Source organism: Oncorhynchus clarkii, chromosome 1 (genome assembly GCF_045791955.1).
Source record: "Oncorhynchus clarkii lewisi isolate Uvic-CL-2024 chromosome 1, UVic_Ocla_1.0, whole genome shotgun sequence".
Taxonomy (NCBI): Eukaryota; Metazoa; Chordata; class Actinopteri; order Salmoniformes; family Salmonidae; genus Oncorhynchus; species Oncorhynchus clarkii.
The window spans coordinates 34441124-34464904 of record NC_092147.1 but is presented as its reverse complement, the minus strand read 5'-3'; the positions used below and the strand labels follow the sequence as shown (position 1 = coordinate 34464904).

The 23781-nt window shown below is 42.4% G+C and overlaps 1 pseudogene; it reads left to right on the top strand.

Annotated features, from left to right (window-relative positions):
• LOC139383339 (WW domain-containing oxidoreductase-like) overlaps window positions 1–23781 on the top strand; it is a 255807-nt pseudogene that overhangs the window by 88603 nt on the left and 143423 nt on the right.

Here is a 23781-nt window from a genome sequence, read left to right as displayed (position 1 = left end):
TGGCAGCAGACAGACAGAACCGGCAGTACCATGTGAACCTGAGACGACATCCTGAGACATAATAGTGTCTGTCTGCTGTAGTTGGGCTGTGATGTCTCATCAGATTTGCAGACATCTGCACACTGTCTGGTCTACCTCAACATCAGCTGATGTCAATCTAAATGTCTGCTTCTGATTTATGGGAGGCAGACCAGGAGCTAGTGTGTGTGTATGTGTGTGACTGATTCTCAATATGTCGTGGAGTCATGATGAGGATGGCCATGATGATGTGTTGTGTTTGTTCTCTTTGCAGAACAAGGCCAGGGTGGAGGCCATGAGGTTGGACCTGACCTCTCTCCACCGTGTCAGAGTTCGCTGACTCATTCAAGGCCAAGAAACTGTAAGTACACAACTCTCCACCCCACCCCTCTCACTATAAACCTGTCTGTCCCATTCTCCTACTCTGTGGTTGTTTTTGTTTATTCCAATACAAATCAGCTATACTGTAGCAATATCATCGCCCCAGGTGTCTTCAAAAACAGAAAGCAGCCTGATCGCCTGGTTTGGACCGCTAAGAAAATAAATCCATACTTAGGTTTTGCTTACAGTTTTTTTACGATTGCTAACACACTAAAATTGAACTTTTCCCACAATTAGCAAAACCTTACACTCAAGGAGCAAAACACAAGGCTAGATTTGCACAACTGTAAGCACATTGTCAGCTTCACACTATTTGCAAAACATTACACACAGTGATTTGCAAAACACTAAACACACTTGTATACATCAGACACAGAAGTATATCATTATGTCACTTCCTTGCAATTCCAAAGCACTGACTGTCAAATTACCACACCTATGAGCCAATCTGTTTAACACAGCCATCAGGTGCACAAACACATGATTGCTAAATTGTAGACACACCAATCAGGTTTAAGCACTATAAAAATGCAGCAGGTAGGTTCACCTGCCTTCAACCAAAATGGAAGGAGTCAGAAGAAGAGTGAGGGTGAGAGGAGGAGTACACAGAGGAAGAGAAGGAGTACACAGAGGAGGAGAATGAGTACACAGAGGAGGAGGAGGAGTACACAGAGGAGGAGGAGGAGTACACAGAGGAGGAGAAGGAGTACACAGAGGAGGAGAAGGACTACACAGAGGAGGAGAAGGAGTACACAGAGGAGGAGAAGGACTACACAGAGGAGGAGAAGGACTACACAGAGGAGGAGAAGGAGGTAGAGGCCGAGCCAGAGGTCGACGAAGACCTGAAGCAGGAGGAGAACATGCACAAAGAAGAAGAGGACCAAACTTATCAAATGACATTCGTGCAACACTAGTGGACAATGTTGTGAACCACGGATTGACGCTGAGGGAGGCTGGACTGAGAGTTCAGCCAAATCTTAGCAGACCCCCCTATCCACATCGATGGAACAGTAGTGGAGAGGGTAGCAAGTTTTAAGTTCCTCGGCATACACATCACAGACAAACTGAATTGGTCCACTCACACAGACAGCATTGTGAAGAAGGCGCAGCAGCGCCTCTTCAACCTCAGGAGGCTGAAGAAATTCGGCTTGTCACCAAAAGCACTCACAAACTTCTACAGATGCACAATCGAGAGCATCCTGGCGGGCTGTATCACCGCCTGGTACGGCAACTGCTCCGCCCTCAACCGTAAGGCTCTCCAGAGGGTAGTGAGGTCTGCACAACGCATCACCGGGGGCAAACTACCTGCCCTCCAGGACACCTACACCACCCGATGTCACAGGAAGGCCATAAAGATCATCAAGGACATCAACCACCCGAGCCACTGCCTGTTCACCCCGCTATCATCCAGAAGGCGAGGTCAGTACAGGTGCATCAAAGCTGGGACCGAGAGACTGAAAAACAGCTTCTATCTCAAGGCTATCAGACTGTTAAACAGCCACCACTAACATTGAGTGGCTGCTGCCAACACACTGACACTGACTCAACTCCAGCCACTTTAATAATGGGAATTGATGGGAAATGATGTAAATATATCACTAGCCACTTTAAACAATGCTACCTTATATAATGTTACTTACCCTACATTATTCATCTCATATGCATACGTATATACTGTACTCTATATCATCGACTGTATCCTTATGTAATACATGTATCACTAGCCACTTTAACTATGCCACTTTGTTTACATACTCATCTCATATGTATATACTGTACTCGATACCATCTACTGTATCTGCCTATGCTGCTCTGTACCATCACTCATTCATATATCCTTATGTACATATTCTTTATCCCCTCACACTGTGTACAAGACAGTAGTTTTGGAATTGTTAGTTAGATTACTTGTTGGTTATTACTGCATTGTCGGAACTAGAAGCACAAGCATTTCGCTACACTCGCATTAACATCTGCTAACCATGTGTATGTGACAAATAAAATTTGATTTGATTTGATTTGAGATATACAGTGGCATCTGTCATAAGGACTTTTCGACAGGAAAACAGGTACAAGAAGATCTGTCTATAGTTACAGTTATTAGCCGCTTATTGTATGCACCATATCAGCACTTGTGATACCCCTTCCTGAGACATTGTACAGTAAGTTACATGTATTATACTCTACATAGGATTGAGGGTCGGGAACGACAAGGAGGAAGGGGGCCCATATTCACGCAAGAACAAGAGAGAGAGATAATAAACATGGTTTTGGCCAATAATGCTATCAGGCTGAGAAGTTCAAGCCAACATTATCGGTGACCATGCCATTTTCAATAATGTCCATCAGTCAACACTGGCACGCATCCTGAAAAGTCATCAGGTTCAAATGAAACAACTTTATCGAGTGCCTTTTGAGCAGAATTCAGAGAGGGTCAAACGGCTGCGGCATGTGTATGTGGAGGTTTGTATTGTTCACTTTAGCACTGATGTTGCATACTGCACACATTACTTCTTTACATTGACTGTATACTAGAACCTATCCTGAACTACACAATCTTGTCTTTCACTGTATTTCAGGGAGTTTTGCAGATGGATGCTGAAGAAATCCTGCATGAATTCATATACAGTATATTGATGAGGCAGGGTTCAACCTCACAAAAGCAAGAAGGAGAGGCAGAAATATCATTGGCCACAGGGCTATAATCAATGTCCCAGGGCAACAGGTAACATCACCCTTTGCGCTGCCATTTCACAGCTTGGGGTTGTCCTCCGTCATGCCAACATGGGCCCTTACAACACACCTCACATTCTCGCATTTTTGGACCACCACATCGTCACCGCAGGTAATGAAATGCACCAGATGCAATACACGGTCATCTGGGACAATGTGTCATTCCACCGCTCTGCTTTGGTCCAGAACTGGTTTCAACACCATCCACAGATGACAGTACTATACCTTCCACCATACTCTCCGTTTCTAAACCCTATCGAAGAGTTGTTCTCTGCATGGCGGTGGAAGGTTTACGATCTCCAGCCCCAGGCTCAGGTACCCCTCATTCAGGCCAGGAAGGTTTACGATCTCCAGCCCCAGGCTCAGGTACCCCTCATTCAGGCCAGGAAGGTTTACGATCTCCAGCCCCAGGCTCAGGTACCCCTCATTCAGGCCTTGGAGGACGCCTGTGACCAAGTCGACACCGCAGCTGTGCAAAGATGGATTCGACATTCTAGACTGTTCTTCCCGCGTTGTCTTGCTAATGACGATATTGCTTGTGATGTTGATGATATTCTCTGGCCAGATCCAGCTAGGCGAAGAGATAATGTATAGTATGTTTACTGTAGTATTTTCTGTACAATATATTGTCATTTTTTTTCCAGATAATTTTTTATGTTTGTTGTTTACTGTTTACTGTTACATCTAATTGTAACCTGTACTGGATACGGTATTTTGTTTGTCTGTTTGCTGAGCTAACAGTGTTATGCACACTACTGTAGTAGCATGAAAACTGGGACATGTTTGGTTGTGATTCTCCATGTTGACATGTTGACTGATTTGGGAATATGGAGAGAAATAGATTATGTTTTCCTCAGTCTGCAGCATTGGTCTTGTGTAGTGTTTGTATAGTTGTACTTTCTCTGTGTACTTCATTTACAGCACTCTAATCACTGACAATTAGACTTGCTAAAAGTGTTTTAGGTTAGCAACAGCAGTGTGTAACTGGTTGAAAAAGATTGAAGTCATATGAAATGTGTGTGTTTCGTATGGTAACAAAATATTATTTGTATGAAGTCGTGTATAGTTTTGACAAGTGTTCCATTTTGCAAATGATCTGAGGTGTTGTGCTACTTTGGTGTAGGGTTGTGCTAATTGTGTGTAGTGTTTTGACAAACCGGGCCCTGTTTTCAAAATTGTGCTTAAACAATTGAAAAAAACTAAGATCATTAGTGTTCTTTTCAGAGCAGTTAACTCCCTCATGCTTGATGCAGTATAGTACATGCCCAGATGAGTTAGACATAATGAAGTCTGTCATTTGAGGTCTGTGCATATCAGTCATTATTCTCCTACCCTTAGGGTTTTATCTCCCCCGATGTTGCTGTCATTACACACATGCACACACACAGTCTTCGTTGCCCTAATAACACTTTAATTTGGCTTATTCCCTCTGCTCTTAGTGCTCTCATACTGTCTGTCTGTCTTAGTGTGTGTGTGTGTGTGTCAGAGGAGATTAGAAAAGGATAAGTGAAAACAGAGGATGTGTAACCTGAGCTACCCACAATGCAAGGCTATTTGAGACCGAGCCACAGTTGGTATTAGTTTGAGTCACCTACTCACACACTTTCATACCGACAGTCACACAGGACATCCTGACCATGGGCCTCTGTCGGACACCATATGGGCACGTACGTCCATGCGATGTGTGTGGATGACATTGCTCCACAAGAGACTTTGTAACACTTATTCTGTGGTGGTCAGCGTTTAGGGCGTGTGTGTCGTCACTCTGTTGCAGTCTTGGGGTCACGTTCTGTTCTTGCAGTCATGCTCATATTCTGTGTGTGTTTACGTTTGTGCACAGGGTGTATTGCTGGTCCTAGGGGAGTTTTAGGGCTGTCATTGCCCCTGGCTGCCCTGGGGCAGGGTATGGCCATCCAGGCCATGTGACTTGGGCTGCAGCCAAACCCTTCCACAGCCTTCCCTTACCCCATGCCCACCTCCTGTCTCCTCAGACCCCCTCCTTATACTCCATCCCCAGCAACTCCTCCAACCCACCAAGCCGGGGTCTCCTGTTCCACACACCATACGCCCCCCCCCTACACTTAACCCTTGCCCAAGCACCCCCCTGCTTCCCCAGCTCTCCTGCACCCACAGCCTCTTCTGAAGTGGAGGAATGGGGACCAGACCAGTAGTAGTAGTGAGTGACCTGTCCTTTGCTCTGTGATCAGAGTGTGATGGTGCTTAATGGTAGAGGCATATTAACCCATAAGTCAGGAGATGTCTGGGACCAGTGATCCATACTGAGAGAGAACCCGTCCCTTTCTCTTCCCTTTTCTCTCACCTTCTCTTTATACCTCCCTCTATTTCCCTCTATGTAGCCCTTTTCTCCATCTCTTTTCTCTCTTGTCTTTCTCTCTCTCCCCATCTCTATATCTTACAATCTCTCCCTCCCTGTACTCCTTATTTTTCCCCTTCTCTCGTCCTTTCTCTTTGTACTCCTCTCTCTCTCTCCCTCAATCCTCCTCTTTTTCTTACCTCTCTCCCTCTGTGTTTTTGGCCAGGCTGTATTTCTTCATTAGGGGTGGTGGTGAGGGTAGTGGGGGAGTCCCCGGGGGATGTCAGAGTACATTCATTCTCATCAGAACAGGAGAGCAGAGAGGAGCGGAGTGAAGCAAAGTGGAGGGGAGAGAAGAGGAGAGGCTGTGAATGGCACAGTTCAAGCTTTCTGAATGTACCAACTCTATTACAGAATTAATGTCTTGAAGCACAAAACATATACAGTGGCTTGAGAAAGTATTCACCCCCTTGGCATTTTTCAAATGTTGTTGCATTACAACCTGGAATTAAAATAGATTTTTGGGGGGAGGGTTATGTCATTAGATTTACACAACATGCCCACCATTTTGAAGATGCAACATATTTTTTCTTGTGAAACAAACAAGAAATAAGACAAAAAAACCCTGTAAACTTGAGCATGAATAACTATTCACCCCCCCTAAAGTCAATAATATGTAGAGCCACCTTTTGCAGCAATTACAGCCGCAAGTCTCTTGGGGTATGTCTCTATAAGCTTGGCACATCTAGCCACTGGGATTTTTGCTGAAGGCAAAACTTTTCCAGCTCCTTCAAGTTGAATGGGTTCCGCTGGTGTACAGCAATCTTTAAGTCATACCACAGATTCTCAAATGAATTGAGGTCTGGGCTTTGGCTAGGCCATTCCAAGACATTTAAATGTTTCCCCTTAAACCACTCGAGTGTTGCTTTAGCAGTATGCTGAGGGTCATTGTCCTGCTGGAAGGTGAACCTCTGTCCCAGTCTCAAATCTCTGGAAGACTGAAACCGGTTTCCCTCAAGAATTTTCCTGTATTTAGCCCCATCCATCATTCCTTCAATTCTGACCAGTTTCCCAGTCCCTGCCGGTGAAAAACATCCCCACAGCATGATGCTGCCACCAACATGCTTCACTGCGTGAAGTGTTCTCGGGGTGATGAGAGGTGTTGGGTTTGCGCCAGACATAGCGTTTCCTTGATGGCCAAAAAGCTCAATTTTAGTTTCATCTGACCAGAGTACCGTCTTCAATATGTTTGGGGAGTCTCCCACATGCCTTTTGGCAAACACCAAAAGTATTTGCTTGTTTCTTTTTTTAAGCAATGGCTTTTTTTCTGGACACTCTTCCGTAAAGCCCAGCACAGTGGAGTGTACGGCTTAAAGCGGTCCTATGGACAGATACTCCAATCTCCGCTGTGGAGCTTTTCAGCTCCTTCAGGGTTATCTTTGGTCTCTTTGTTGCCTCTCTGATTAATGCCCTCCTTGCCTGGTCTGTGAGTTTTGGTGGGCAGCCATCTCTTGGCAGGTTTGTTGTGGTGCCACATTCTTTAAATTTTTTAATAATGGATTTAATGGTGCTCCGTGGGATGTCCAAAGTTTCCGATATTTTTTTATAACCCAACCCTGATCTGTACTTCTCCACAACTTTATCTCTGACCTGTTTGGAGAGCTCCTTGGTCTTCATACTGCTGCTTGCTTGGTTGTGCCCCTTCTTAATTGGTGTTGCAGACTCTGGGGCCTTTCAGAACAGGTGTATATATATATACATATATATATATATATATATATATATATATATATACTGAGATCATGTGACAGATCATGTTACACTTAGATTGCACACAGGTGGACTTTGTTTAACTAATTATGTGACTTCTGAAAGTAATTGGTTGCACCAGATCTTATTTAGGGGCTTCGTAGCAAAGGGGTAGCAAAGGGGTATACAGAAAATAGCTTATTTGTTTAAAACCAAGTCCATATTATGTCAAGAACAGGAAAATACTATATATGTATATATTTACTTTGAGCTACGCTTTGGTAGATGGGTCGAAGATAGAAGACTGGTTTACCCAGCAGAGATCACCATTGTCCTTTGAAGAATCTTTCTGGTCGTAGTGTTGTAGAGTGGATACGTTAAAGTACCCTGTCATTCTTCTGAGATTATCTGTCCTTTCCTAGGCCACCTATGTTTACAGCTGCAGCTGATAACTCAATGTCTAGGATGTATCACTTCTTTAGTGAATAATCATTCAAAGTTCATACCAAGTTGCCATAATCAGCTTGCAGATCACCATTAATCAGATCACCATTCCAGTGTGGTGATCGTCACCTCCACATTGAAATTCACCATTTTAAACAGTCCTAACATTTCTGGAACTAAATGTTAAATTCATTAGGTTGTAGTTGAAATGAACCCTTTTAAAAATATGGACACCAGTCCTCACGTCATCGGGAACTGAGTTTGACTTCCGTCAACGGGCTTTTGTACTGGGGAAGAGAAGGGTGTGTTTCATAGTTGTCAACCAATGTACGTTCACTTGGGCGGGGCCACTGAGTGGGCCTACGTTTTACTATGAAACAAATATCTTATTCAGGAGGCTAAAATTACATTTAAACTTTTCACAAATAGTTTCATATTTAAATGTTTAAATTGCATGTGAATCTGATAACTAGAATGTGCAGACTTTCCAAGATACAATTTATGTCTTCCTATCAGATATAATGTCCCAGACAGCGACTAATCTGACGTCATATTCTTTAAGTACCAACGGACACTTTCAACTGGTTGAGAAAGGGAAATATTGTTTCATTCCCAAACCTTTTGATATTACCATACTTTTTCTGTGGTAACACAGGGCTTTCCAAGAGTCCATTATGTAGAGTGGAGAGAAAAGGGAGAAAGGTATTTATGGGGGGGTGATAAACCTCACCCAACAGGGCAACGTCATGACAACTCTAAGACATGAAAGTCAGTCAATACTGAACATTTCAAGAACTTTGAAAGTTTCTTCAAGTGCAGTAGCAAAAACCATCAAGTGCTATGATGAAACTGGCTCTCATGAGGACTGTCACAGGAATGGAAGACCCAGAGTTACCTCTGCTGCAGAGGATACGTTCATTAGAGTTACCAGCCTTAGAAATTGCAGCCCAAATAAATGCTTCACAGAGTTCAAGTAGCCGACACATCTCAACATCAACTGTTTAGAAGAGACTACGTGAATCAGGACTTAATGGTTGAAATGCTGCAAAGTCACCACTACTAAATAACACCAATAATAAGAAGAGACTTGCTTGGGCCAAGAAACATGAGAAATGGACATTAGACCAAATTGGAGATTTTTGGTTCCAACCGCCGTGTCTTTGTGAGACGCAGAGTAGGTGAACGGATGATCTCCACATGTGTATTTTCCACCGTAAAGCATGGAGGAGGAGGTGTTATGGTGTGGGGGTGCTTTGCTGGTGACACTGTCTGTGATTTATTTAGAATTCAAGGCACACTTAACCAGCATGGCTACCACAGCATTCTGCAGTGATACGCCATCCCATCTGGATTGGCCTTAGTGGGACTATCCTTTGTTTTTCCAACAAGACAATGACCCAACACACCTTCAAGCTGTGTAAGGGCTATTTAACCAAGGAGGAGAGTGATGGAGTGCTGCATCAGATGACCTGGCCTCCACAATCCCCCGACCTAAACCAAATTGAGATGGTTTGGGATGAGTCGGAGTGCAGAGTGAAGGAAAAGCAGCCAACAAGTGCTCAGCATATGTTGGAACTCCTTCAAGATTGTTGAAAAAACATTTCAGGTGAAGCTGGTTGAGAGAATGCCAAGAGTGTGCAAAGCTGTCATCAAGGAAGAATCTCAAATATAAAATATATTTTGATTTGTTTTACACTTTTTTGGTTACTACATGATTCCATGTGTGTTATTTCATAGTTTTGATTGCTTCATTATTATTCTACAATGTAGAAAATTGTAAAAATAAAGAAAAACCCTTGAATGAGGAGGTGTTCTAAAACTTTTGACTGGCAGTGTACAGCACATTCAGCCTTTTTCGAATTGAAGGACAATTATGAAACACAGAGAGGCGAAAGTTACATTATTTTGTTTTTTTCCTTTTTTATTGTTACATTTTTTGGGGATGCCTTGTTGCCCTTTGTATCCATGAGTACATGCCACTGACAAACACACATATGCACACACACACAATACACTCTAGTGTTGCACGGTACACCAAAACGTCTGTACTTTCTTGATACTAGAACATGAAAAACGGTTCGGTACTAGGATTTGTGTTACTTTCTGAATTATTTGTCTCACGGATCAAGTCTGTCTATCATCGCATCTGATGTCCCCTTTATAGAGCGAAAGCACTGTGACGGCTCAACTTAGACTTAGCCTTGGCAGCATCATGTTAGCTCCCCACTCATGCTGTCCCAAATGGAAGGGATTGTTTGTCATCTGTAGCCCCATGAAATCAGCCACAATTAGCTCAATAACTAAGTGCATTCACACACTCCTATTGAATATGCCTTCACCTGTATATAGTGAGTAGGCCTGGGCTACATCTTGATTTACCCAGTTTATCAACAGATTTACCATTCAAATAAATTATTAACGTTTTGTTGTTATGTAGTTAGATTGGTATAAACAAAGTCAAAGTGATTCTATGATTTATTTAATTGATTCATTAAGCTGTACATGGCTGTCTCTGAAAAATATTGATGTAAAAAAATCCAATGAGTTAAAGTTCAAGTACCATTCTGAGACGTTGGTTAATACTGTAAAACCTAAATTAATAGCCCGGGCGTTTATTTGCTTACATCACTGAACACAACAGGTGCTTATTAGAAACAGGCTTCTATTTCAGCCCGGGGTCTATTTCCTTAATGCACTTAGCTTTTGCTCATTTGCATGTTTAATTGTTTAATTCCAGCATTCACTTACAGCATTTTAATAAATGTCTTAATTTCATGCACTAATGTGTTATCATTTACACATTGTGTCACATTTATTTTGTCTAAGTATGCTGAATTTTTTATTTATTTTGTAATAATAATCCTTGATAATAAATATTCCACGCTGTCTGTGTATTTTCTGTAGTCCTTACTTTCGCCACTAGAGGGTGATCTTCCATTTGTTGGGTTCTGTACTCCAAAAGTTGTTGACTATTTTTTGTACTTACCTGTTAGCTAGCAGTTCTCAGCTGTTAGCAGCCAATGGCTAGTAGTTTCTTACTGGCGATAAAAATGTATGATTAGCATCATTTTTTAGCATCATTACTGAATTATTTAATGTAACAAAACATTAAACCTCATAAACAATTCATTTAGACCCAGCGTTTATTTGAAACAGGCGTTTATTTCCTGAAATGTGTGCCAGTGCCCAGCTATTAAAAGGGACAGGCGGCTATTTGAGACTGCGTTTAATTAAAGTTTTACTGTATGCTTTTTTGCCGTGGTATCATTTTGGTATAATTGTTGTATTGAGAATTGTGATGGTATCGAGAATCGGGATACTAAACCTAGTATCTGTATCAAAGTCAACATTCTGGTGTCGTGACCACTTATACACACATATCAACCGTTTTGTTCCAGTTCCTGTACAAGTTCCTGTCCCGGTATGGCCAATAAAGACCTAATGACCATTGGACAGAGCCTAGCTGCACCCAGAGCCAATCCCCTCCTTCAGGCAGGTTATCATAGAGATCAGAGGTCAGGCCAGAGGGGGCTAGTTACATTAAACAATTCACTCATCTCTCCCTCTTTGGTACTTAACACCCCCATTTGACCAGAGCTAAGATAGCATTTAGGGCCAGCAGTAGGCCCATTAAAGACCTTCATTAGGGCTGTGGTTATGAAGATGAGACCCTGGGCTAGGAACTGATGTCTGCTCTTCTGAGGGTGAGGGGCCCTGACCACAGAGATACACAATAAGGACCAGTGGTCTCACCTTAACTGCTCTTTAAAAACCTTCAGTCTGGGGCTCTTGACCAATTGTGTTATTTTGTGTATTTTTTGGCGCTGATCTTAACTTTTTTTGTACATATTGTTTCTGCTGTCGTTTCCTATGGCCGAAAATGGCTTCTGGACATTGGAACAGCTATCACTAACTTCCATTTGGATGAGGACTTCTACTTCAATGAGTCGGAGGCAATATATATTGATTATCATGGACCAGGCCAAAATCCTCAACACTTGGAGGAGACTGCGCTATGAAGTGAGAGGCACTGGAAGGGTTTGGCTTCAGCCCAAGTCACATGTTCTGGATACCTGACGAGACTATGTCAGAGAGTGGATAAATCACCGCTACCCTCTGTTCTATTGGCGAACGTGGAGAATCACTGGAGAATAAACTGTATGAGCTCGATTCGATACTATCCTGTCACTATGTTTCTCTGAGTCGTGCTGAACAAGGACATGATAAATATAAATCTAGCTGGATTTTCTATACATCGGCAGGACATAGAGGACGCGTTGGATGGCTACCCGAACGCTACGGGTTCTGACAGGGTTTACTTGTTGAAACGAACGTCGAATAGACACATGACAAGGTTCATACGTCTACAACAGCAACACATGCTAAATGACTACGCTAAACTTGCCACAGCTTTGACATTAGAATTCAGTGGTTCTGTGACTCGCAAACACGATAGCTCACTGGCTAACACCATAAAACAAGCTCGGAACGAACACCCACAAGTTTACTATCATAGGTTTCGTTCAGCTTACTTTGGCCTACTCACTGAAACAGGCATGGAAGACCTGTTACCTTTTAAACAAATGTTCCTGTCGAACATATATCCTACCTTCATTACCTACTTGGGTCCTGCCACCCACGTTGGCTTGCCTTTCTTACAACTCAGAGAGCTTGCAAGCACAGCTTTTGAGGCATCAAAAGTTCACAACGCTAAGAGCCCTGACCACTCGGTTTTGAAGTTCGACCAGGAGCACTCACTCCAGTTAGAGGGTGCATTATCAGGTATTGGAGCGTTGAGAGATGACGCGCAACAACAGTTTCTACCATGAAACCATGATTCCAATAACCTCCGCGGTCGAAATAACTGTAAAGTACGTCGCCATCAACATGACTACGGCTACAATCGACCTGTTCACTACGTTCCTGCACCCAACCCACACAAAGTGTCAGAGCACAAGGGTAACAGAGGGGTGAAGGACGAACAAAACGTAGACCAATGTTCTCCAGAAGTTCCACTACAGGAAGAACTAAAGCAAGAACAATTTGAGAAAAGGGTAAAAGATAAGTCACAAGGACTAGTCAGGGAATTACCGGACACCAGGTCCACAGGAATTAACACCCATAGCAAGGACGTTAAAGTTCTAATTTCTCCCGCTCTCATTCAAGACCCTATCCAGGGCCCGCTTGATCAAGAAACAAGCCCCCGGGCTTTGTCTATGGACTCTGATACAAAGGTGGTGAAGAAAAAGGTCAAACACTTCGTTAAAGCCAAGCCCACTCAAAATCGGAAAAGTCAATCTGCTTCCACCTTGAACAGAAATGGCACATCACGTCGTTGCGAACGACCACTCCATTTTGTGGGGAATATGTCCACTAACCACGAATCTAATCAGCCATACCTGGAAACGGTCCTGGAGGACTGCTTAACTTGTCAGGCGCCAATTGATTCGTGTGCGACAATATCACTCATCTCTCAAACCTTGTTCGATGATCTCAGAAGGGCTTTGAAGCCAACTAAACGTTGGTTAAAAGTGGAACGATGCGGCACTACACTTCCAGGACTCACTCAGACTACCTCGCCTCTCACATTGAGAGTCATGCTGAAACTACACTTCAAGGACTTATCGCTCGTTCACCCTGTGTATGTTACCAGCCTCGAAACTGTAACCCTGCTACTTGGCGCAGACTTGATGGATCGTTTACTCCCATTGATGGATTGGAAAACTAACCAGGTATGGTCACAGGCCTCGGTGCCTTCTCAACTGACCACACTGTCTCCCCCTAACGCTAGCTGCAACGCAGTCATTCACGAGGGGTATCTGTTGAAAGCACCCCTCTGGAAAAATATGTTTAGAAACCTCTTGGGGCAGAATCCGATCCAAGGAGATATTACGATATCTCGACACATTCCATCAGCCAACTTGATTGACCATTCTTTTCATTATTTCGAGCCAGCTGTCTCTGTGAATGAGCAACTTCCCTCCTCCTTGCAGTCGTGCAATACGGTAGTTGAGATGAACTCCTCTTGCCCGTCGGACACTTCCGCAAGCACTGCGGCTGTCTCAGCAAGAAAAACATTGATGAGCATAGTATACTCTGCTTCCGATGATACACCTTCCGCTTTGTTGGGGACTGTCACCCCTTACAATGACACTAATGGCGTCAGTCCAGCAACTGACCCGATGACTCCCACTGGTGAAACACTTTGCGATATCACAGACCGATATCCTCGTCTCAGTTCGCAGGTACTGAAGAGGTTGCCACACGCGGACGCGGTGGTGAATGACATGCCTCTACAGCCCTGAGGGTGTTGAAGCACAAACACCAGGAGATTTGGTTGAAAGGTTACAGCCATTCTCATAACGCGGCCGCTGACAACTCGTACATAGGGTCCGACCTTTTCGTTTGTGCCTCGGACACCAACACCACCCGCTGGTGGTGGGGTCCGGAGACACAAAGGGGGGGAATAGTAACCCAGACCCATGATGAGCCTCATCGAGGCCGGTGGGCGGGTCGAGACTGCGGACAACACCGTACGAGGCCGCCAGAGCATAAATCAAATCTAGTTGTAAACTCCCCTATGAGAATAGTGAGGAGCAGACAGGCCCCTATATGGGGATTATCTTAGAACATATCTAAGATAGCACTGAGGTGTACCACACTGGTCATAAAGGAAGTCCAGTGGACTTGTCCACCTCCAAAACAAATGGCAACAATAATCATTCCTTGTCATGTGTAGTAGCCACTACAATACAACTAGTAAAATGCTCCAATCATGTGTTCTGGTAGTATAATATTTCAGAATAAATCGGTAGGATAACTAGTCCCTTTGAGCACCAGTACCAATACCAGCGACAGTCAGTCTAGCTATAATCAGTAAGAAGGTTAGAGACCTAACCAATCAAATTACCCTTGACAACAGCAACATAGGAGTCACTCAGAGTGCAACACGTGGAAGGGAATCTCCAGTGCACTCTTCCAATGGTTAACACACATGTCACTAATAGAATCCTTCAATCAGGAATAAAATTATTAGAAGTCATTAACCATGATCATACCACGTACGACTGGTCCAATACTTAAAGAGTACTTATTTCGTGAGGTTAGCTCCTCCGTGGATAACATAGCTATGAAATAGACTCCATACCTATCACCACTACAATAGTGGAAGACACAGTGACTTGTAGTAAAAACTACTACAGACTCCCACGACATCAATTCTGACTGACATCCAGGCATTGACCTGAAAATTACTTGACTACGCAAAACTCATACTGAACAAGTTGTAGTCTGCCAGGATACTTGGTTTTCTTCCCTTGACATGCACGCTTGTGTAAGCATAAACGCACATGCGCAACGGAACATCCAACTAGGATTTATGCTAGGATCACTTAAGGGTCCAAGCAAATTACCAGCCTTAGTAAAGTTGAACATTTACTTCTAGGCCTTTGACTCTACAGCATTCACCAGTTTTCTTCCCAGAAGTCCATAGGTCATCCCTGTAGACTGCCCAAAACTAGTACCTTACAGCTGTAAACCTATAATATAGTTATCAACTTAGGATAGTTCCTAAGCAACACACCAAGTAGGAAAACCATAGATATGGCATTAGAGACAATGCCATGATAGTCATTTTGCCAGAACATTGGACGCATATAGAATACAGTCCTTTGTGTGAGAACTATATTTTGTATATCTTTTGTTTATGCTTTCATTCCTTTTCGGTTCAGTTCATTTGACACCTAGGAAGTGATAGAGCCATAAACAAAGTCCCCATACAACCATCACTTAGTGCCACAACTCCGCTCATTGGGGAATGAATGTAATTATATATATTTCATGAGTGTGCGTTGTTAACATCTGCCTAAGTTACTGCCCAGATCTTCCTGTCTGGTCGACGACTAGACTACGGGTCCGGAACGGCGACCTCAAATCCAGACACCCACGGCCCATCCTTGTGGCGGCATGCCCCGCTGTCAGAGAGCCTACCAAGGTAAACCACAAGAGGGGGGGACCGCAACGGCGATCACAAACCAGGACATCCCCTGGCCCTCCCGGCGGTACTTTGCAGCTTCCAGGGAACCTACCAAGGTACATCACTAGAAGTGACCGCAACGGCGATCACCAACCGGACATCAACTGCCATCCTTGTGGTGGACTGCTCCGCTTTCAGAGAAGCCTACCAAGTTCAACCACCAGAGGGGACTGCAACGAGGATCTACAAACAGGACATCACGTGTTCATGATTTTATGTTGATTTGTAACTTGCAGGACAAACAAGATCCAAATCACCAGGGGCGGTATGTCATGACGTTGCCCTCTTTGGGTATAGCAAGCCCCATCCCCCTCTCCCTGCCTCCCCCTTGCCTCCTTCCACTAGGCTGCTGTGGTCAGAGAGAGCTCGTAAATTCCTGAGAAGACCCTGCCACATGGGCACATAGTATAAGAGGCAGAGTAAATTTTCATATAGCACAAAGGAATTTCTTCCACCTCACAGAACTTGAGGTACGAACAATTTCAATGTTCCGGAGAAAGTATAAAAGATCGGTGAAGAATCCATCTACGAACTGGTCCGTTTGTTACAACTTGGGGAAGCTCATGGGAAACAGTGTGGCCACATTACCATAATGCTGTTTATATAATAGCCTCAGATATGAGGTTTTACAGCTAATTGTAGTATAACATGAATGAGTATTATACTGTTTACACAATTTTACAATGTGATTTTGGACTGTTTAATGAAGGAAAACTCAAAAAGGGAATTGGAGTTAACTAAATCAGAGGACCGCCCCTGAGCCCAGTTAGGGTCAGGCGTCCTGGGACAGCCCTTTTATGCAATTCCGAATAAAACCCAACTTTGAGAAATTATCACCAGACCATGTTTTTCTCCATTAGGAGAGGACAAAGTTTGTAGACCCTTGCTGAATCTTTTAACCATACCACTTGGTTAAACTCTTAGACTATCGATACCGACAGAATAAGAACAAGTCTTTGATATTAATTACTAGTCTGCATCTAGGAATTCGGTGTCAGTGAACGCGAAGAACAACAACCGCCGAAACATTCATTCTATAACGAAACGAATGAATGTCACTCTGAACTATCCACTATAACCACGACAGAGAGAGAGAGAGAGAGGGAGAGAGACAGACAATTCTACAAAAGAAAAAACTTTTCACCAGCGATCAAGATGACACACTGAGCGTAAATATATATATTGATTGCAACTGTTCCCGAATGAGTGAGCATTCATGTGCAAAGGATTAGCATTTCAATTGTTATAATTATCACTCTGCAGTGACTTCTTAGTCGACCCCAACTTCCCTTTTTGTCTAACAAGCCGCCATGCCGGTTTAGCCCACTAGGGCACATTCTCCTATCATTTCTTGTAACCATATTTACTGTTTTTTATGCATTTCTGTGAATTACTTAGTTAGTAATAAATAAATGATTTAAGACAATTGATGTATGGATGACTCATAGTGAAGACTGGGTTTGTGCAGATAACCAACAATTTACGATGTTTGGAATGAGACTAACGTGAAGTAAAGTAAATAATTCATTAATTCGAAGACTAATTGATCAGATAAAATATCTATGAAGTTATTTTAGGAAATGATAACTTTGTAATCTGAATATTATTCATTGGTGCCCCGACTTCCTAGTTAATTACTGTTACATGATTAATCAGTTGATCGCGTAATACTAATTACAGAGAAACTTTAATAAAAAGTCTTCAATTTAATGATAGTAATCACACGACACAATCATGTAACAATTAACTAGGATTTGGGGCACCACGGAAGAAGTTGTTGAGAGAGTTACCTTCTCCCGAATTCACCTATAACATCCATAAAACAGTCAACATATTAATCATAACCTCTTATCAATTCTCATTCTGAACATCGTAACCTTCTTTGATCTGCAAAACGCCCAGCTTTGCTCATTATTCAGTACTACACAAATTGATTTAATGATTTGTTTATTAACTAACTAAATAATAACAGAATACACATACACCCTTTACATGAGACAAAGATCCATAGTGGACTGACAAAATATGACGGTTTATTACACTGAGATGGAGAGGGGGAGACAGAGAGAGAGAGAGAGAGAGAGAGAGAGAGAGAGAGAGAGAGAGAGAAAGGACATTTACCATGGATACATTCTAGGACTGTCCTCACATTAATCATATACCTTGCACATAAACCACCGCCCGTTTGGAATAAGACATCATGATTGTATTTACGTGTTTGAATGCCGTTCGCTGTTTCTCTGTCTGAGCTAGCCGTCCTTCGGAATAATGTTTGTTTGGCCTTTCAGCGGCATGCTTGTAAGGCTCTGATTGTCCGAAAGGGGTCTTCCCTTTCCCATCCTCTACTTTTGTTCACTCTGGAAGATAACCAGCCATGTTGATGGTTCCCATTGGTGATAGTAGGATAGTCGTTTAGATTCTCTTTTCTCAATATCTGACGTAGGACAGCTAATCAGCTGTCCCAGTGATTATCTGAGGTGAGCTTCTCGCCTCTTCCTCCTCATGTTGGTATTCAGGATTCGGACCATGATGGACATGAGCTGCAGCTCTTCATCTCTCTGATCTAAAGGAAGGTGAGTTTATTTCTTCACCTCGTGTTGAGGTTGAAAGCTTTAACCATTTCCAACATAACACTTTTCTGGTCTGAAGGTTGATTCCTCTTCCAAGCCTTTATGCACTCTCGGTAAAAAGGGTCATTCTGTCATGCTGACAAGCTCTCTGACCTCACTCGGGGCGTGGCTAGTTACTGTACAAAGGATATCAAAAACGATCATCTCATTAGAAAACTAAAATCACATTCCTATCTTAAAATACTTTCATCATTCTTCACATTCTATTCACATCATATTGGATGAAAACTTGACAGATTAAGGGGTATCCTTTCCAAGTTACATTCATTTTCTACTTTTCCCCGCTGACAATTTCCCAAATCCCCTATGTTAGAATTATTGTTCCGTTACCCACTTTTGGACTTAGAGTTTTGGGCGGGAAAAAGTGTCTGAACAAAGACATTCCCTTGGTTGCTACTAAAGAGCAGAGAGAGAGTTCTCTCCTGCTTAAATTTACTACCGAGTGTGTATGGTCGACCATCCAGCAGCTCCCCCTCTCTCCCATCCAATTTGCATACCGCCCTAACAGATCCACAGAGGACGCAATCTCTATTGTACTCCTCTCTCCCCTCTGTCAGGGAGAGAGAGGTCTGGTTACTGTCACCCACCCATCTGATCTGACCCCGTCTGATCCTCACAGGACAGTCATGACACTGTCTAAATGACTATCGCCCTGTAGCACTTTCATCTGTAGCCATGAAAACCTTTGAAAGGCTCACATCAACACCATTATCCTAGACACCCTGGTTCCCACCCTTGTTCATTGACTACAGCTCAGCGTTCAACACAATTGTGCCCTCCAAGCTCATCACTACGCTAAGAACCCTAGGATTAAACATCTTCTGCAACTGAATTCTGGACTACCTGAATGGTTGCCCCCAGGTGGTGAGGGTAGTCAACAAATCATCCGCCATATTGACCCTCAACATGGGGGCCCCTCAGTAGTACCTGCTTAGTCCGCTCATATGCTCCCTGTTTACCCATGACTGCGTGAGTGCGCACGACTCACCATCATTAAGTTTGCAGACGACAACACCTCTTCCCCCTCAGGAGGCTGAAAAGATTCAGCATGGGCCCTCAGAACCTCAAAAAGTTGTACAGCTGCACCATTGAGAGTATCTTGACTGACTGCATCACTGCTTGGTATGGCAACTGTTTGGCATCTGACCGCAAGGCGCTACAGAGAGTAGTGCATATGGCCCAGTACATCACTGGGGCCGAGCTCCCTGCCATCCAGGACCTCTATACCAGGTGGTGTCAGAGAAATGCCCTAAAAATTGTCAAAGACTCCAGGCACCCAAGTCATAGAACCGATGCACCGAGTATGGAACCAACAGGCGCCTGAACATCATCTACCCCTACGCTATAAGACTTCTAAATAGTTAACCAATAGCTACCCGGAATATCTGCAATAACCTTTTTTGTACTACTATCTCTTTTGACTCATCACATATGCAGCTGTTACTGTTTATTATATATCCCGTTGCCTAGTCACTTTATCCCTACCTATATGTACAGTAGCAGTGCACTTGAAGAAACTTTCAAAGTTCTTGAAATTTTCCGGATTGACTTACTGTCATGTCTTAAAGTAATGATGGATTGTAGTTTATCTTTGCTTATTTGATCTGTTTTTGCCATAATATGGACTCTTTTACCAAAGAGGGTTGTATTCTGTATACCACTCCTACCTTGTCACAACACAACTGATTGGAAAGAAATTCCACAAATTAACTTTTAAGAAGGCACATCTGTTAATAACCTCTTAGGGATAGTGAGACGCTAGCGTCTCAAGTGGCCAAAAGCCTCGGGAAATGCATAGCGCCAAATTCAAATAAAAAGTGATAAAACTCAAACTTTCATTAAATCACACATGCAGGGTACTCAATTAAAGCTACACTCGTTGTGAATCCAGCCAACATGTCAGATTTTAAAAATGCTTTTCGGCGAAAGCATGAGAAGCTATTATCTGATAGCATGCACCCCCCATGAACCAGCTGAACGAGTTGTAAACAAAATAATTAGCGTAGCCAGCGCTACACAAAACACTGAAATAAAATATAAAACATGCATTACCTTTGATGAGCTTCTTTGTTGGCACTCCAATATGTCCCATAAACATCACAATTGGTCCTTTTTTTCGATTAATTCCGTCCATGTATACCCAAAATGTCCATTTATAAAGCAGGTTTGATCTGGAAAAAAAAACAGCTTTCCAAAACACAACGTCACTCCAAAACATTTCAAAAGTTGCCTATAAACTTTGCCAAAATATTTCAAACTACTTTTGTAATCCAACTTTAGGTATGTTTAAACGTTAATAATCGATCAAATTGTAGACGGGGCAAACTGTATTCGATAGACAAAGTAAACAAAACATGCTCCTTTTTTCCCTCTTGCGTAACTATCAAAAGTGTAACGTGTAACAGGAAGTGCCTCTTCTTCGTTTCACCAATGATTAACTTCAACCCAATTCCAAAGACTGGAAAAATGGGCGCTATCTAATTTCCCTTGACAAAGACAATTGAGGGAACTGTCAGAGGGAACAAAATGTTTTATTCTGAACAGTTTTTCCTTGGGGTTTTGCCTGCTACATAAGTTCTGTTATAGTCACAGACATGATTGAACCAGTTTTAGAAACTTCAGTGTTTTCTATCCACACCTACTAATCATATGCATATAATATATTCCTGGCATGAGTAGCAGGAAGTTGAAATTGTGCACGCTATTTATTAAAAAGTGGAAATGCTGCCCCCTATCCTTTAAGAGGTTAATCTCTCTATGGTATGTGGGACGCTAGCATCCCACCTGGCCAACATCCAGTGAGATTGCAGTTCGCCAAATTCAAATACAGAAATACTCATTATAAAAATTCAGAAAAGATACAACTATTTTCCATAGGTTTAAAGATGAACTTCTTGTGATTCCAACCACGGTGTCAGATTTCAAAAATGCTTTACGGCAAAAGCATACCTTACAATTATTTGAGAACATACCCCAGCAGACAAATCATTACAAACAGTAAGCAGCCAAGTAGAAGAGTTACACAAGTCAGAAATAGAGATAAAATAATCACTTACCTTTGATGATCTTCATATGGTTGCACTCAGAAGACATTCATTTATTCAGTAAATGTTCCTTTTGTTCGATAAAGTTTCTCTTTAGATCTGAAAACCTCAGTTTTGTTCGCACGTTTTCTTCAGAAATCCACAGGCTCAAACGCAGTCACAACAGGCAGACAAAAAATCCAAGTTGTATCCGTTAAGTTCATAGAAACATGTCTAATGATGTTTATATTCAATCCTCAGGTTGTTTTTAGCCTAAATAATCGATAATATTTCAACCGGACAATAACGTTGTCAATATAAAAGGTAAACAAGAAAGGCACTCTTTCGGTCTAGCGCATGAAAAAGCTTTGTGACACGGCAGGGTCCACTCATTCAGACTGCTCTTACTCCCTCATTTTTCAGAATACAAGCCTGAAACAATTTCTAAAGACTGTTGCCATCTAGATGAAGGCATAGGAACTGCAATTTGAGTCCTAAGTCAATGGATACTGTAATGGCATTGAATAGAAAACTACAAAAAAAAAACATCCTACTTCCTGACTGGATTTTTCTCAGGTGTTTGCCTGCCAAATCAGTTCTGTTATACTCTCAGACACAATTTTAACAGTTTTGGAAACTTTAGAGTGTTTTCCATCCAAATCTACCAATTATATGCATATCCTATCTTCTGGGCCTGAGTAGAAGGCAGTTTAATTTGGGCACGCTTTTCATCCAACATTCCAAATGCTGCTCCCTACCCTTGAGAAGTTAATTAAATTGCATTCCAGGTGACTACGTCATGAAGCTGGTTGAGAGAATGCCAAGGGTGTGCAAAGCTGTCATCAAGGCAAAGGGTGGCTACTTTGAAGAATCTCAAATAAAAAATATATTTTGATTTGTTTAACACTTTTTTGGTTACTTCATGATTCCATATTCGGCAATGTAGAAAATAGTAAAAAATAAAGAAAAACCCTTGAATGAGTAGGTGTGTCCGAACGTTTGACTGGTACTGTACATAAGTACCTCAATTACCTCAATCATTATGTCAATCATCAATCAATCAAATGACTTCAATCATAAACTCGGTATTGACTTGTACCTTTTGTATATAGCCAAGTTATCCTTACTCATTGTGTATTGTATTTGTATTTATTAAGGATCCCCATGCAGCAGCTACTCTTTCTGGGGACCAGCAACATTAAGGCAGTTATGTACAATTAAAAATATTACATAACATTACATTTCATAACACATTTCACAACACATTAAGTGCGTATTTCTTCCTTGTTATTTTGTTCTACTTATTCCTTGTTATTATTTTTTATATTAATTGAATTTTTTTTCTCTTTTGCTCAGCATTATTGGAATGACCCGTAAGTTAGCAGTTCACTGTTAGTCTCCACCTGTTGTTTACGAAGCATGTGACAAATACAATTTGATTTGAACAGTTAAGACAGGAAAACTGCCTTTCCAAGGTGACTGTGGAGTTCCCAGGCTGCAGCAGCAGCCAATGTTTCCTGGTGATACAGAGGAACAGAGGCCAGGGCTCTGAACTTCATGCTTTATTAAACAGAGAGGAACACTGCCTTCTTATTTACCACCAACCTGTTCTCTGGCTCTGTTATAAAAGTTTGAATTTAAGGCTTGACTCCAAGGCAGCGACACCGGTTACATTTCAGGCAGTGGATTTGGAGTTTAATCTAAAGATGACTTCTTCGTTTGTGTTTAACAACTCTGGGTTCATACTTTTCTAATGATATATAGAAAGTACAGTATGTAGTATTTATGAAGTGTATGATTTGCATACGTAGGCATTCGGTAGTTAGTGTGGAGTGAGTGTGACTCTCAGTAATGAACCCTGTGTGCGTGCATGTATGTGTGCGTGTGTGTTTGGAGGCCTGAAGGTGAACGTTCACTCCAGTCCTCTCTAACAGCGTTATGGGGAAGACTCATTAGAGCCAGGGATAACAATTCACACATTAATTTTCCAGCATCCAGTTTTTAATTAATCCAGCAGGCAGTCTTAAACACAGGGTACACAAACTGCCCTGGGCCTCATAATGAATTCTAATGGAAGAAATTAAAAATTGGTGGGGTGTGTTTGGATTGTTCGACTGTGTTACTGTGGTTTCGAGCCCGCTGGAGCGACGCTGTCACCGACAAGGATCTCTCACCGCTCAGGCCGACACGGCAATCTTCACTTGCTCACACAGCACACACACACACACACAAGAAGGGGAGGCCCGAAAGACACATTCCCAGATGCGATGTGCATGTGTATATGGTGAGTTTGATTGTATGGAAGTGTGTGAGTGTATGTGTGAGTGTGTATTATATTTTTTCTCTCTCTCTGAGGTTGATATGATGACTATTCAAGGTGTTGGTTCTTTCTGTTGGCTGGTGTCGAAATGTATTCATTATCTATCAGTCAGACCATGGGGGAGTAAGAGAGGA